Source organism: Geotrypetes seraphini, chromosome 1 (assembly GCF_902459505.1).
Source record: "Geotrypetes seraphini chromosome 1, aGeoSer1.1, whole genome shotgun sequence".
NCBI lineage: Eukaryota > Metazoa > Chordata > Amphibia > Gymnophiona > Dermophiidae > Geotrypetes > Geotrypetes seraphini.
In genome coordinates, this window is record NC_047084.1 from 85858119 (window position 1) to 85875425 (window position 17307).

General features: G+C 40.8%; 1 protein-coding gene across 2 annotated transcripts in view; it reads right to left on the minus strand.

Annotated features, from left to right (window-relative positions):
• LOC117355577 (mothers against decapentaplegic homolog 4-like) overlaps positions 1-13993 on the minus strand; it is a 110095-nt gene extending 96102 nt beyond the window's left edge. The window contains exon 1 of one of the 2 annotated variants that reach the window (XM_033934333.1): positions 13842-13993. The gene's annotated coding sequence lies outside the window, so the exon portion shown is untranslated. Of the gene's footprint in view, positions 1-13411; positions 13434-13841 lie in introns of those variants that run through there. The other variant, XM_033934337.1, reaches the window with a different exon arrangement.
• Positions 13994-17307: the final 3314 nt, after the last annotated feature.

The window sequence follows — 17307 nt, forward strand, 5'->3', positions numbered from 1 at the left end:
AGAAAGAGCTTCATCCGACTCTGTCATTCAAAATTGGAGGGGGGGGATGGAAAGTATCAATGTGAGCTACTTTTAAGATGTGTTATTTCACTGAACTCCAGTTACTAGGTCTTGCTGTTATAAAACAGGACCTGTGCTAAAATAGCACGACTTAGTGGTAAAATGACATGTCTTAACAGTAGCTGACAACAAAACTAGAAAGAAGGAAACTGGGTGGAAATGCTAAGTTGTAAGAAAATAAACCTAAAGAGGTGGAGGTTGCTGCTGGGAGTGGTGGCCGTGTATGAAAAACAAAAAGTAAACAAAGACAGAAGCATAGAAAGAAAAGCTAAAAGATGGAAGAAAAAAAAAAAAAAAAGACCCTTTCACTAAAGTGTAGTGCATGCTAAGTGTCTCATAGACCAGTGATCCCCAATCCTGTCCTGGAGGACCACCATGCCAATTGGACTTACAGGATAGCCCTAATGAATATGCACGGAGCAGATTTGCATGCCAGTCACTTCCATTATATGCAAATCTCTCTCATGCATATTCATTAGGGCTAGCCTGAAAACCCGATTGGCCTGGTGGTCCTCCAAGACAGGGTTGGGGACCACCGACATAGACCACAGGTTAAAAAAACAGACAAAGAGCATTTAGCACACACTACATTTTAGTAAAAGGGCCCCAAATAAGAGTCAAACTTAAAACAAAATGTTTACATTTACAAAAGCACTGGAAAGAATAGTCTAAGAAAATATCACTGTGGGTCCTCAAAACTTAGGTTCTACCTAGTTTTCCAAGGGGATCATTTACTAACATATAACTGCATCAGAACACACTAATAAATATGCAATAGTTACATCAAGGCCCATTATAGAAACATAGAGACGTGATGGCAGATAAAGGCCAAATGGCCCATCTCTCTGAGAGATCCCTTGTGCCTATCCCAAGCCTTCTTGAATTCAGACAGTTTCCATCTCCACCACTTCTTCCAGGAGACTGTCCCATGCATCTACCATCCTTTCTGTTAAAAAAAAAAAAGTATTTCCTTTGATAACTCTGGAGCTAACCACCTCTTAACTTCATCTTATGCCCTCTCATTTCAGAGCTTCCTTTCAACCGAAAGACTCGACTCATGCACATTTTCACTATGTAGGTATTTAAACAACTATCATAATCTCCCCTCTCCCACCTTTCCTCTAAAGCAGGGGTGTCGAAGTCCCTCCTCGAGGGCCGCAATCTAGTCGGGTTTTCAGGATTTCCCCAATGAATATGCATGAGATCTATTTGCATGCACTGCTTTCAATGCATATTCATTGGGGAAATCCAGAAAACCCTACTGGATTCAGCCCTCGAGGACCAGAGTTGTGCAGGCCTGGTATAAAATATTCTAAATGAGGTCTCACCAGAGTCTTATACAGGGGCATCAATACCTCTACCAATGTGCCCTACTATCCTTCTAGCTTTTGCCTTCTCCTTGTCAACCTGTTTGGCCATCTTAAGATCATCACATATAATCACACCAAATCCCGCTCTTCTGTCGTGCACAAAAGTTCTTCACCCCCTAAACAGGTTTTTGCAGCCCAAATGCATGACCTTGCATTTCTTAGCATTAAATTTTAACTGCCAAAATTTCAGACCATTCTTCAAGGCTCACTAGGTCTTTCTTCATGTCTTTCACACCATCCGGGGTGTCCACTCTATTGTAGATTTTGGTGTCATCCACAAAGAGGCATATCTTACCCAACAGCCCCTTAAGCAATATCACTTACAAAAATGTTAAAAAGAACAGGTCCAAGAAAAGAACCTTGAGGCACACTACTGGTAACATCCCTTTCCGAAGAGTGATCTCCATTGACCATTAACCTCTGTCGTCTTCCTCTTAACTAGTTCCTGATCCAGCCCGTCACTATGCTGGAGTGAGCAATCCAATCCAGATCTGGCGGCCATAATGCCATAACCTGGCAAAAAGGAAGTTACTTTACCAGTGGACATTATGGCTGCCGGATCTGGATCCAGTTGCTCACTCTAGCACACTTAATATTCCTCCTGAGGAAGCCTCTATTAGCGAAACTTGGGTCCGAGTACAGGAACAGTCTTTTGATGCATTTCTATGGAGCACGATTCACTTTAACTGCAAGCAAGAAAAAAGAAAAATTCCTGCTGGGCCACTTTATAGTTACATCTTTAGAATATGAATTGGTATTTCTCAATAATGGAGATAAGTACTACTTAGTTTCAATATCTATTGCAACATTTATAGTAGCAGTGATATATTTAAGATTGACTATAAGTGTTCTCACATTGACAGAAAAGTGATATGATAGTCCCATATTTGATCTCTTAGCGGCTTTAATTGCAGGAGACAGGACACTGAGCACTTTTCACTACACATAAAAAATTTATTTTTATTTTGATTATTATTTGGAAAAAAGTTTTGTTTTTTTTTTAATGGCAGTTTAGTGGGAACCAGTACACCAAGCTTCATCCCACTCTTTGTCATCCGAATGATAAGGCAACCAAGCACCAGTTTAAATGTAACACATCCTCTCCCAGGTCCAAGGTCGTAATTAGGTTAAGTGCCTGGCCAATATGGCAGAAGGAAATCTGCTGAAAAAGGTCCCCCTAATATTGTAATGGATTTATAAAGAAAGGGTCATAAAAAATTACCCATACTGTTCTTAACCCAAAAACAAAGAAAAAGAGGGTAATATCATAGAACAAATGTGATCTCCAAAAATTCTTTTGCACATATGTCTACAATTGCATCAATGCAAATTGTGCTCTAATAAATTATAACGACTTCACAAAAAAGGGGGTATCGACCAAGAAAACTAAGAAAAGGTAGGACATCATAGAACAGATAAGTCAGATCATAGTATCTCTTATATCCCTAGTTATTTCAGATCTACATCCTGAATTCAGAATTCTAATCATTTGTCCAAACCCCTCCACCTTCTATAACTTAGTCAAAAATCACCATCAATGACAAAACTTACAAATACAGTTCGAATCATCCAAGAATGGCAACACTTATCTCAAATGCCCCTGCTGGACTCCAGTGCTGGTTTGGCTTTACATACTCCCCCTAATATTGTAAGCAGAAGTTAATGCTTTTGACTGCACAATTATGCAAAAACTGAACCATATAAGAAGGTGGCTCACACAGTTCAGCAGACTTCAATGGGTGTGCAGAAAAATCCATCTATGGGGGGTGGGGAAAGAAAACCAACATTGATGAAAGAGTGCAAAAAAGGTATTCATAAGAACATCAGAATAGCCTTATTGGGTCAGACTAATGGTCCATCAAGCCCAGTAGCCCGTTTCCATGGTAGCCAATCCAGGTCCCTAGTACCTGGCCAAAACCCAAAGAGCAGCAACATTCCATGCTAATGATCCAGAGCAAACAGTGGCTTCTCCCATGTCTCCAGCAAATTGGCCAAACCTTTCTTAAAACCAGCTACACCATCTGCTCTTACCACAACTTCTGGCAACGCGTTCCAGAGCTTAACTATTCTCAGAGTGGAAAATAAAATTCCTCCTTTTGGTTTTAAGAGTATTTGCCTGTAACTTTGAGTGTCTCCTAGTCATTGGAATTTTTGAGAGTGGGGGGGGGGGGAAAAAAAAGATCCACTTGTACCCATTCTACTCCACTCAAGATTTTATAGACTTCAATCATATCTCCCCCTCAGCAATCTCTTTTCCAAGCTGAAGAGCCCTAACCTTTTTTCCTCATACAAGAGGAGTTCCATCCCCCTTTATCATCACCTTGAGAAAATTTTGTTTTTATATTGGCCACTATAGCTCAAAAGAAAAACCAAAAACAAACGCCTAGCAAAAAGGAAGTTAGGTATGAGAATATTAAACTGGGTTATTTAAAGCCTATTCTTAAGACTTAAGAATAAGCTTCATTACAAAAGATCAAGAACTTTCATCCTATTTTGAACTTGATGCTCTTTTCTAAGGTTCTTGAAAGAACGGTACTACTTCGGCTGGAGGATTTTATGGGGGAAAAAGGTTTATTTAACACCTTACAGTTTGGCTTTAGAGCCAAGCATAATGCAGACATGCTTAATTCTCTTATGTGATAAAATTCATTCAGTTTTTGAGGCTGGGCAAAGGTTTTTGCTGGTGTCTCTTCATGTGGCTGCCGCCTTTGACACAGTTAATTATACTGTATTGCTTGACCGATTGAAATCGCTGGTGTTGTGGGCAAAGTGTTCCAGAATTGTTTAAAAATAATATGCTTAGTTATACACCAAATAGATCATTGCGCTCTGAGAATCTTGCTTTACTGAAGACTAATGTGAATCCAAGGCTTGTTGAGACTGGTAAAATGACTTTTTATTGTGCAGAAGTTAAGATAAGGAACTCCCTTGTGGGCTAGATACGAAACTGCCGTGAAAAGGGCGCATTTAGAAAATTATTTAAGACGCAATTATTTGTGGATGCCTTTTTCTTTATCTATCATTTCTATACAACCAAAAATGGCATACGAAATACTGAAATATATATAAATAAAACTTAGTCAACATCAACTAAAGAAAAATGAACAAAGCAATATATAACTTATATAGTCCTCTATTAAAGGAGGTAGGCAAGACAAGAACAAGAAAACCCCCTGGGGAGAGGGGATAAAATGTACAATTAACAAAGTAAAGCAAGAGCAGTATTTGATGTTAACCTACTATCTAACTAAACTCCGCACTAAACACTTGATTCATTCTAGCTGCATTAGAGTCCCTTTACTCTTCATGAAAAAAACCTAATTGGGCAGGTTCAAAAATATATATATATATTTATTCCCTTAATAGGAAATAAAACACTTGAAAGGAAACCTTAACTGAAAAGTTGACCCATAGAAATCACTTTAGGGTGAAATTGCAAAAATTATTTCCTCCTGGAATTGTTTCCATTTTGAGACATCAGGAAATATATATATACCCCTTCACCTAAAAAGGTGGCTTGTTTTAAATTAAAATACAATTTCAGCAGCATTTCTTTATCCTTCATAAATACAAGAGAGACTAACAATGTCGCCCGACCCAGTGTTTCAATATCAGAAGATTGCAGTATAGCAGATACATCCAATTGCAAAGATTCAGCTTCTAATCCTTTTTATTTTTACATATTCTTTAGATAATATATAATAGCGGGATCTGGATAGTCCCTGCTGCTGCCCATAAACTCCCACCCTTTCTCATGCTCCAACCCCTAATAAAATCAACACACATTATTATGGAATATAGCCGCAACTCTTTATTAATCCACAATAGCCAATAAATTTAACTTTGCATATATTAATATTTACACATTGAACATCAGCATGCTCCTACCGAGCTACCCAGTGTAAACATCAACATTTGCCCCCGACTCCGCCACAAACAGTAAGAGTCTGAGGGATGGCATGACCTCATGCCCCTTTAACCCGGGTCACCTGACCCCAAGGCATGGCTCTCAGCCGGCTCACCGCTCATCGCCAGATGAGCCCTAGCACCCAGTAGCTCTGGAGACCCGCCTTCCTGAGCTACCAGAGCCACCAACACAAGGGCGGGCGGGTGGGGGGAAAACTGCCCTGGAGGACCTTAAACAAACCAAGTCCTCCAAGATCACGGTTTTATCAACTCCCCCGCGCCGTCTATCATCCCGTTTGCCCAATCCTACACTCACCTTTTGGCATGAACCACTCCCCTATTACCTCCCTAACTCTCCCCTACTACCGATCCTCCCCCCAGCCTGCCTCGCGGGCGACACAAGGGCCTCCCAGCCCCGTGTTACAATATGCCTGTCAAGACAAGCTCTCAGGCTACTCTTTCTCTGCATCAGGGGAAGATTCAATTCTGGAACTTTTAAGACTTAACATAAAGTTCTTAAAGAGTTCCTGTGGGGACATAAATCTAGCTATTGGAAAGTTAAGAATCCTTAAATTCAAATTTTTCTGTCGATTTTCCAGATTTTCTATCTTCCTCAGAAACATCATTTTATCAGTCATTTGTTTAGTCACCAAGTTTTTATTCTCAATTGTTAATTTCTCTAATTTAGAAAGTTCAGCCTTCTGCTGTTGAACTGAGGTCTCCAAAAGGGTTATCCTGGAAGAGGAATTTAAGGTAAAAGAGAAAGTTTGTACAGACATAGTGCAGGTTTTCAATCGCTGACCAGATGGAGTCAAGAGTCACTGCCTGTGGTTTCTCAAGTGGCTTGAAGGGGAAGATACCTGCCAGATTTCCTTGGGCTAGCTCCCCAGAGAACAAACTCCAGGCTCCCTCACCCTCCCTGCCGCTGGCTCCCTCAGGTTCCAAACTCCCAAAGTGCAACGGCTCCTGTCCAGGAGTCGGCATCGCTGGAATCACTTCCGGGTCAGTTCCGGGTGCAGTACATTCCCTGCTCAATATATCTGGCAAGCCCTCCTGTATCGTCTGCTCTCCCAAAGTTTTACCGGGCTTTGGGGGCATGTGCGGTCCTCGCAGGCTCAGTGAAGGTTCGCCGTCCAAGCTGTGCTCTACCCCAGACACAGCAGCGGATGCGCCCAGTGAATAGGGTTGGACTGTAAACAGTCTGCCGCAGTGTTGAAGAGCCAGGGATAGGTGGAGGAAAACCCCTCTGCTTTCCCCTTCTTTTAGGCATCAAAATAATTTTACAAAGTATAATTCAAGAAGAAAAGTCGCCGTTAGAACAGGAGCTCTCAACCCTGCGACTGCTCAGGACGCCATCTTGCCTCATGGATGCCTTTTTCTAGTTAACAATTGTTCTCTTGGGTAAGCTTAAGGAGTTATTCATGGTTTTTACTAGTAAGCTATTGGATTAATTTGTAGTTATAAAACCAATCTAAAAAAGGTCATGTCTATTTTATCATGTTTTTCTTTAAAATTATGTATGTAAATTATATAAACCGTTTAGCTTTAAACAGTATAGAAATTTTTAAAATAGATCACATTATTGTCACACGCTGAGAGTGAGGGTGTTATGCAGTTCGGGAAGGGGAGGACTGACTGGTAAGTTGAATACTGTCACCAATACTTGCAGGTCCTTTTGCTAAGGTGCGGTAGCCAATTTAGTGCATGCTAAACGCTAACGCGTCCATTATATCCTAAGGACGCGTTAGCGTGCGCTAAATTGATTAGCATGCGCTAAATCAGTTAGCACGCCTTTGTAAAAGAGGGGGGTTGGAGTCTTGGTTATAACCACATATTATTCCCATCATGTTTGGCTTCCTATAAGGTTGGCATGCTGGAGACTTGACAAGCAGATTTAAGCATAGGTGACTTTACAAACTCCTTGACTTTTATTAAAGCTGGCTTTTTAATTTTTTTTTTTAAATCAAATGGGATAACTGGCATAAAGTCTATAACTATGTACTATCGTGCTTACAGGTCATAAAGGCCTCAGACTATGGAGCTTCCTATCCAATTAAGGTTTCAATCATGAATTGCTAACTTGCTCCTGCTGATGTCATGGGCAAAAAACCCCTTCAATTTATTTTTTCTTTCTTTGTGCCTATTATTCATATTTAATTCTTTTCTATCCTTTAAAAACCTCAATGCCTTCTTAATCCTTTACGACATTCATTTCATCTCAACACCAACACTGTAGTGAAAACTTATACTTTAAATATAGATTAAATAGTTGAAGATAAAGTGTTTGAGGCCAAGTCAGAGTCCATACATTTGTATCTTTTTTTTCTTAAAACATTGTATCAAAAGCTGAACTTATCTTAAATCCTTCTCCAGTTTGTTCTTGAAGTGCCTTTTTTTTTCAGCTTTCTACGAGTTCACCACTGCTGTGTTCTAACCGACCGATGTGGCCAGCGTTTCACGGGGGTTCCTTCACTCCTGCTGCATAAGGGAAGATTTTCTTCCTTTCACTTTCCTCTTCGCCGGAAAGTAAAAAAAAAGAAAATCTGCTGCCCAACAGCTTCCCTGATGCAGCGGGAGTGAAGGAATCCCCACGAAATGCTGGCCACATCGGTCGGTTAGAACGCAGCAATGGTGAACTCAGAAAACTGAAAAAAAAAGGCACTTCCAAGAACAAACAGGAGAAGGATTTAAGATAAGTTCAGCTTTTGATACAATGTTTTAAGAAAAAAAGATACAAGTGTGTGGACTCTAAATGGTTGAAGATTGCTGGTTTTGAAATCATTGATAGTTTTGAGGCCAAGTCAATTTATATTTAAAGCATAAGTTTTCGCTGCAGTGTTGAAAGAATGGAATGAAGCAAATCATCTGTCTAATAAAAAAATCTTAAAGACTCAATTGCAATTGAGTAAAATTACCGACCTACTGCCAATCTACCATTTATCACTAAATTAATAGAAAAAGTTGTTTTCAATCATGTAAGCAACTTCGTTGGAAAAAACACACACTACATCCTAATCAGACAGGTTTTAGATCTCTAATCACTCAACAGAACACTCTGATAGGTCTTACAACCAACATTCAATATCACTTTTGATCTCACTCGATTTATCTGCAGCATTTGACACCATTGACCATTATTTACTCAACAAGAGACTGTCTTCCATTGGCATCTCTGACCAAGTACTAAACTGGTTTAAATCATACTTTCAAGATAGGTCAGCTAAAATTATTTTCAACAATTCATCATCAAATAACTATTACAAACTCTTATGGTATCCCTCAAGGTTCAATCTTGTCCCCTCTTATTTAATATTTTTTTATCACCACTCCTCACTTTAAGTCAATCCATTGGATTCTCCGCTTTTGCCTATGCAGATGACATTCAGCTTTTATATCCATGAAATACTGCTGACTCCAATGAAATAACAAATATAAATAAGTTAAAACAAATTAGTCAATGGCTTAAAGACAACATGCTAGCCCTGAATGCAACTAAATCCTCAATAATGTTTTTTCCATGGAAAAAGGATCTTATATTCTCATCACAAATACTACTGGACAATTTCCCACTGCAAAAAGTGACGACAACAAAAATACTGGGAGTATTATTGGACCAAGAATTATCTTTCCATGATCAGTTTAGTTCTGTAGTTAAAAACTGTTTTTATAAACTACGTCTCATTAGATCCTTATCCAAAGTCTTAGAACCAAAAGCACTTAATGTTCTAATTCATTCTTTGGTTATTTCCAGGCTGGACTACTGCAATACATTGTACCATGGCATAACTCAGAAAAAAAATAAGGTTACAAATTATACAAAAATACAGCAATAAAAATTATTACAAACTCCAAAAAATACAATCATGTCACTCCTCTTCTATGAAAAGCACACTGGCTACCAATTTCACACAGAATAATCTATAAAATTGCATTAATAACCTTCAAAATCCAACACACCAATATTTCTACATCGTTATTTGATACCATACTCTTCAACCAGATCTTTAAGATCAACAGAACAGCATTTGCTAAGTATCCCATCTTTAAAAATAATAGGCACCAGAAGAGCTACAATTTTTTCAATCATAGCACCCCAGCTTTGGAACAAGTTACCAATTTATCTGCGTGGTGAAACTTCTCTAGAAAAATTTAAAAGCACATTAAAAAGCTACCTATTTAAAGATGCATTTGAGTCATAGACAGGTTAATTCTTTTATCAACAATTTCGGGCTCAAATACTTAAATTTAACCAGATCTATATACAGGTCACAACTTCTCCCTTTCACTTTTAGGCCTAGCCTTATTTATAAGAACATAAGCAATGCCTCTGCCGGGTCAGACCTGAGGTCCATCGTGCCCAGCAGTCCGCTCACGCGGCGGCCCAACAGGTCCAGGACCTGTGCAATAATCATCTATCTAAACCCCTCTATCCCCTTTTCCAACAGGAAATTGTCCAATCCTTTCTTAAGCCCCAGTACCGTACTCTGCCCTATTACGTCCTCTGGAAGCGCATTCCAGGTGTCCACCACCCGCTGAGTAAAGAAAAACTTCCTAGCATTTGTTTTGAATCTATCCACTTCCAATTTTTCCAAATGCCCTCTTGTTCTTTTATGTTTTGAAAATTTGAAGAATCTATCTCTCTCTACTTTCTCTATGCCCTTCATGATCTTGTAGGTTTCTATCATGTCTCCTCTGAGTCTCCGCTTTTCCAGGGAGAAGAGCTCCAGCCTCTCCAATCTTTCAGTGTATGAAAGGTTTTCCATGCCCTTAATCATTCCTGTCACTCTCCTCTGGACCCTTTCAAGTATTGCCATATCTTTCTTAAGGTACGGTGACCAATACTGAACACAGTAGTCCAGGTGCGGGTGCACCATTGCCCGATACAACGGCAGGATGACTTCTTTTGTTCTGGTCGTAATACCATTTTTAATAATACCCAACATTCTGTTTGCCTTCTTCGCGGCTGCTGCGCATTGCGCCGTAAACATTTTCAATTACCTTCCTGATTTTTCCTTAAATGTTCTTCTACTTTCTTTAAAAAATTGTAGTTTACCCCTCTTCCCTTATGTTTCGCTAATTGTGTACATAGATTGTATGTTTACTTGTATAAATTGTTTCACTTTGTCCCCCCCCCAACAATTTTTTTTTATAGTTATACGCATTGAAAATATTTGACACTGTGTTTATATCAAACTTTTAATAAACTTGAAACTTGAAATGAAATTAATGTCAAAGGATTAAGAAAGCATTGAGGTTTTTAAAGGATAGAAAAGAATGACATAAAAATAATATTTTCAGTTAACTAATTTCTTGTCACTATCCCTTCTGAAGAAAGGAAATCATTAGCTCTTTAGATTAAATTAGGCACTAGCTCTCAGCCCTACAGCCTCATATACTTTGAACTTTTACTTATATTTCTCGCTTTTTGTTAATCTTGGATCCATTTGTAGGACTTGAGTAAAGTTAAACATATATATGGTTTCTTTTTTCTTTTGATTGTTGGAATGTTAATTTTGATGGAACTTGTTCTTATGTTTAGTTTCTTTCTGTACAAGTTATTATGCTTGATATTGAAATTTGAAAATGAAATAAATTTTAAAAAAAGAAGAAAAAAAGGGTTTTTTTTGCCTATGACCTGATCAGGAGCAAGTGAGCTATTCACAATTGAAACTAATTGGGTAGAAAGCTCCATATTCTGGAGGCTTTTTTATACCCCATAAGCACGATAATACATAATAGTTATAGACTTTATACCGATTTGATTTAACAAAAAAAAAAAAAAGCAGTTTTAAAAAAAAATAAAAATAAAGGAGTTTGTAAAGAAATTGTAGGTTGCAAAAATCATGATTCCATACTGGGGGGTTTTGGTTTCTAGTTTCTATGGAGTTGAAGATACTTTTGGACCAGTTGGTCAAATTATACATGGGCATGGCTTTGGCCACCTTGTTGGACAGATTGGATGGACCGTGCGGGCCTTTTTCTGATGTTATTTCCAGCGTTATTGTGTTTTCTGAGCAGTAAACAAAGATTCATAAATTTAAAAAACATATACAGAGAGCCATACAGACAGAAAGAAACATACAGAGAGCTATGACAAACAACAAAAATTCTAACCACTATAAATACTATAGTAAGGAGCTTCCATCAAGTATTGATGTGGGGGTGGAGGTGGGGAGTTTATCCAACTGTAGCATTTTGCTTTGCTTGGTCTCTGAAAGGTGTGGGTGTGGTGCATTGAGTAGAGTAAAATACCTTTAACTAATATGCATGCAAGTTGGATGCACTGAAAGGTCAGTTACTACCTTGTCCCCCCTCTCCCCCCCTCAATCCCTAAATTACCACCTCTCAGTCTCCTCTTCTCCCTATCCTCTACCCCACAGCAAGCCAGCCTTGGTCATCCTCCTCCAACCCAATCTGAATATCTTCAGACTCTAGCCAGCTACCCTTCCCTTCACCTTGTTTGCTGACTTTTGTCATCCTAGATAAAGTTTTCTTCTGATTTTGCATCACAAACTTTCCACGTTTGTACCATATAGTACTTGAATTTTCCACTAATTCTGCAGTTTCAAATCTCATAAGATCAATACATTAGTTTGAACCATGTGGTACCTTACCTCATGCAGCCAAGCCCTGCTCTTCCAAGGTTGCCATAGCAACCTAGCAAATACAGTTTGTCAAACTTTGACTTACAATAGGGCAATAGATAAAAATCAAAAGATTTTAACACTGCATGAAAAAAGGTGAAAAGAAATTCAACTTTATAATATAAACAGTTATTGTCATGCTCAAGAAACTTTGTGCAAATAGATGCAAAATGGAATTTTATCCCAGGATACATGTTAAACTCTGAGGCCTGCAAGGAACTATAACCAATGCTGAGAACAAGCCATTTTGGTACAATTTGGATCAATAGTTTCAGTCCAAAACTATCACAAGTGCTATGTCAGAAGTGTCATCTTAGAAAAGGCTCTCCACCTACCTAAGCTTTTGATGCTGAGTGATCATTTCCTGATCATACCTATAAGTGTTTCTTCAAAACCAGCAACATCCAGCAGCAGCAGTAGTGAAACCCACGATCCCCAGCCTCAATTTTTCCAGGAAACAATGCAATTCAAGCATATGCATTGAGAGGGGGTAAGGGCATCCTGACCAACTGTACTGCCACTCTCTACTGGCTTGATAACTCTAGACACGCAGCCCTTTGTTTTACTGCACCACCGTTGTGGAATAACCTCCCCTTTGATATCTACTTATTTCTTATTATCCTAAATTTAAGGCAGCATTTAAATCCTATTATTTTTTTGCAGAAAGCTTTTTGTCTCAGTTATAGTAATGGCAGTGTTATGACTATCTTCAATTCCCTCCCTTTTTGTCTTTTTAATTTCTATACTTGAACTGTACACTTCCTTGATGTCATTAAATAATTTATGGTATAACAAAATGTACAAATACATACATACAATGCTAAGCTAAGAAAGAAATACAGCACCCCCACAGATACATGCACTCTGGTGCCGATCTTGTGAAATTCAGACTGTCAGATCAGTGTTGCTAAGTGAGCTGATCTCCCACTAAATTAGGTTATTTTTACCTCACTCCTACTGACAATGAGCCATTATTCCCTTTCATATGTGTTAGTGAAGGAATGACAGAAAGACAGCAAAAAAACAAAAAAAAAACCCCAACCAAAACAAACAACCTGGAGCTTAAAAACCAGAGATAATGTTCATTATGTTATTTTTAAAAAAGGAAGAAGCAACCCCATACTATGCATACAAACACATCCAAAAAACTCAAATAGACACTACTACTATTTATCATTTATATGGCGCTAAAAGGCATATACAGCCCTGTATATTTACTATGTAATAGACGGTCCCTGCTCTGAAGAGCTTACAATCTAATATGGACATGGAATTCAGCTCCTGGAAATACATTATCATCCTTGGGTGGTATAAATACGTTATTATATACTGCAGGTGTGCTTAAGTCCTAACTAATAAGAAAAAAATCTTCCGTTCAGTGAAAACACTGCAACTCCGAAGGCCAGCTGAGACTCGTAGCTCCTCACTCACCTGCTGCCGACATTCAGAACAAGCCCACACCGAAACACACTTTTGTGGTAAGTAGCTTCGAGCAGAACCGAGATTTTACACTCTCAAAAACAAACAAAAAAAAAGCCTCCGCTAGATATCTAATGCAACCCTCCCCCCATAAAATGTCCTTCTCTAGAATCCCTGTGGTTTTCAGCTAAGAGCATAAACCGTTATTTAAATGTTTAATTGTTAGCACAGATTTTGCATTCAAGAAAGGTTTGCAGAACATAACTAGAAAGCTTCCGAGATTAGGGAGCAATCTTTTCTCACACTGTCAGATGCCAAACTCTCGCGCGCGCACACACTTGGCTACTCTCACACGCAAGGGGGGGGGTGATGGGACTGGCCTCCTCTCCTCACGGACCCCCCCCCCCCCCAAATCCTCCCTGTCCACGAGCCCAGCACCTACCATCAAACTCGTATATATCCCACCACCAGTCCCGCAGCTGTCCTTCTCCGGCACCCCGTCCCCCCTCTTTTGACACAACTTCGCTTCCCCCTCCGATGGGTCCCGCCTTATAGGAAACAGGAAGTTACGTCGGAAAAGAAGGGCGGGGCGGGACGCTGGGGGGGAATTGAAAAAAGTTGCGTCAGAGGAGGGGCGGGATGCTGTTAGAGAGTTTACACGGGGGGCGGGGTTTGAAGTCATTCCTGTGGGGTTCCCGTGGTAATTAATATACGAGCCTCTGAGTGAACGGCAGGGCCGGTAGCATCAGATATCACCCAACCCCCCTACTGTTTCATGCGTGTGGCGGGAGGAGGTAAAACGCGGACCTCACCTGCAAGTCCTTAAAAATCTGAGGTCTGTGGCACTAGTCTCAGCCTAGGTCATGGCTCTGACAGACCTCGACCCTAATGCTTCTCCCTCCCTATGCTGAGACTAAAAGTGGCACAGCTTTTGCCACTTTTAGTCTCGGCGCAGGGAGGGCAAAGCATTAGGATCCGTCAGAGCTAAAGTGTCATAGATGCCTGTCAGAGCCATAACCTAGAGGTCTCCAAAGTCCCTCCTTGAGGGCCGAATCCAGTCGGGTTTTCAGGATTTCCCCAATGAATATGCATTGAAAGCAGTGCATGCACATAGATCTCATTGGGGAAATCCTGAAAACCCGACTGGATTCGGCCCTCATGGAGGGACTTTGGAGACCCCTGCCATAACCTATGCTGAGAGTAAAAGTGCCACGGACCTCAGATTTTTAATGATGTGCAGTTAAGATCCGTCAGATCCGCGTTTTGCCCCCCTCCCCTCCATGTGGCTAACTCCACGGGCAAGATAGTGCTGGCTCGTGCGTAAGTCTCTAGAGCAGGGGTCCCCAAAGTCCCTCCTTGAGGGTTGAATCCAGTCGGGTTTTCAGGATTTCCCCAATGAATATGCATTGAAAGCAGTGCATGCACATAGATCTCATGCATATTCATTGGGGAAATCCTGAAAACCCGACTGGAATTCGGCCCTCATAGAGGGACTTTGGGGACCCCCTGCTCTAGAGCAAGTGTGGTTGTGCTGAATTACTGAAGCGAATAGTGGCTCAAGGAATAGTAACATCCTGAGCCAAACTGCTTTGGTGGGCGGCCCCTGTGACACAGGTTCAGCACTACTCGCTCACCAATCATTCCCCTGCGGTCCTGTAATGTTTATGTTGGTCACCCTTTGGTCAGCCCCTGGCTCTTTCCACCGCCACATACCACCCACAGAAAGTTACATCAGAGGCAGCAGGATGTGGCAGAGGGAAGACCCAGGGGCTGGTCAGGCCCAGGCCAGCCTGTCATGCTGCTGCTACTGCCCTATAACTGAAGTAAACTGTACTGGAATGCAGAGAAGTGAGAGAGGTTCAACCTAGTTTGGCCCCTTCACGAGTTCAGTCTGATTCCAAACGCACAAGCCTCAAATAGTTATGATTTTGTACTTAAATCATTTTTATTAAAGTATTTTTTAAAAAAAAATCCAATAGGATAAGACCATATCAGAGAGACTGAGTGAATGATTTGATTCGGTCTTTACGGAAGAAGGTGTAAAAGATCTACCTAAACCTTCTGTGTTTTCAAGGGTGATGATGCAGAGGAACTGAAAAAAAAAACCTCTGTGAATCTGGAAGACGTACTGTGCCAAATCAACAAATAGTGTCAAACTATTCATATACATGTTATCTTTCCTTCGGTCAAAGGTTCTCGATCAACCAACAAAATTGCTTGATCTTTTTCCTTCCTATTGACTGCACTACGGAATGACTTTCCTGTTCAGATATGGTCATGTATTTCTTTTCAGGTTTTCCGTAAAATTTTAAAAACTAGCACTGTTTCAACCCCGCTTGCCGAAAGACCCCCCACCTTCCCCGATGATTGCCGGCAAGAAGGTGCTCAACCCTTCCTGCCGGTAGACCCAGATCCCCCCCTCCGAACATTACCCGCAGGAAGGTGCCCAACCCCTCCTGCTGGACCCCCCTCCCAGCTTCTACAGCCAGAATCATGTTTCCCATACTTCAAACATTAGTATATACTGCTTTCAAGAGCTTAACTATTCTCTGAGTGAAAAAATATTTCCTCCTATTGGTTTTAAAGGTATTACTCTGTAATTTCAAGTGTCCCCTAGTCTTTGCAAGTCTTGATGCAGTAAAAAATCGATCCACTTGAATCCGTTCTACACCACTCAGGATTTTGTAGATTCAGTCAAATCTCCCCTCAGCTGTCTCTTTTCTACGCTGAAGAGCCCTAACCTCTTTAGTCTTTCCTCATATGAGAGCAGTTCCATCCCCTTTATCATCTTGGTCGCTCTTCTTTGAACCTTTTCTAGTGCCGCTATATCTTTCTTGAGATAAGGAGACCAGAACTGAATGCAGTACTCTAGCTGAGGTCGAACCATGGAGCGATACAGAGGTATTATAACATTCTTAGTTTTGTTAACCATCTCTTTTTTAATAATTCCTAGCATCTTGTTTATTTTATTTTATTTTTGGGGGGGGTGATTTTAATTTTTTTTTGGGGGGGGTGATTTTAATTTTTTCAGCTATTTTTAAGCCTTACCTGATGCTCTAGCGAATTTTCAGGGCAAGAGCGATCTTCCTACGCTCCTGCCCCGTGCAGATCACTCATAGGAAATGGCTGCCGTGAGCTCCCGTAGTCAGAGACTACGGGAGCTCATGGCAGCCATTTCCTATGAGTGATCTGCACAGGGCAGGAGCGTAGGAAGATCGCTCCTGCCTCAAAAACTTGCTAGACCATCAGGTAAGGTCCAGGATGCCGGGGGGAAGGCGGGAGGGATGCAGGGGTGGGTCAGAGCTGGCCGAGAAGTTATTCATGGTGTTTCACACTTCGCAGTCCGGCTCTGCACCTAACCCCCGTGGATACGGAGGGAGAAGTGTATTTACTAGTATGAATCAAGGTAAGAGTAGAAGATCTGTTCTTATCAGAACTTACCTGTTAGGATGAATCTTCCCTCTGCTAACTTGTTTCTTGTTTACATGATCATTTGGTGGATCTCAGAGGCAAGGATAAACAATAGACCAGTAGCATACATCTAAGAGCAGATACCTGTATGTGCAGCCTCCTCTGACATCCGCAGTCCTCCTCTGTTCACGCAAAGGGCTGCAACAAGCCCTTTGCAGGGCCTGCATGTGGGAAAGGCCAGCCTTGCTGCAGGCCTTTTAATGGCTGAAGAATTGGTGCAGGAGTGTTGGGGCACAGCTTCCTCCTGGCGGCAACAGCCCTATGTTATCCCTGATGCTAGATTCTAGTGGAGTAAGGAGGGATACGTAGCAGCAGTCTTCCTCCTTACCCTGCCCTTGTGCTACAGAAAAGGAGTAAAGCCCTGACTAGAAGGCTTCAAGGACCCCTTCAGGGCTTCCTGCGGTCTCTTCTTGGGCTCCATGGTGTCCACGCATCTA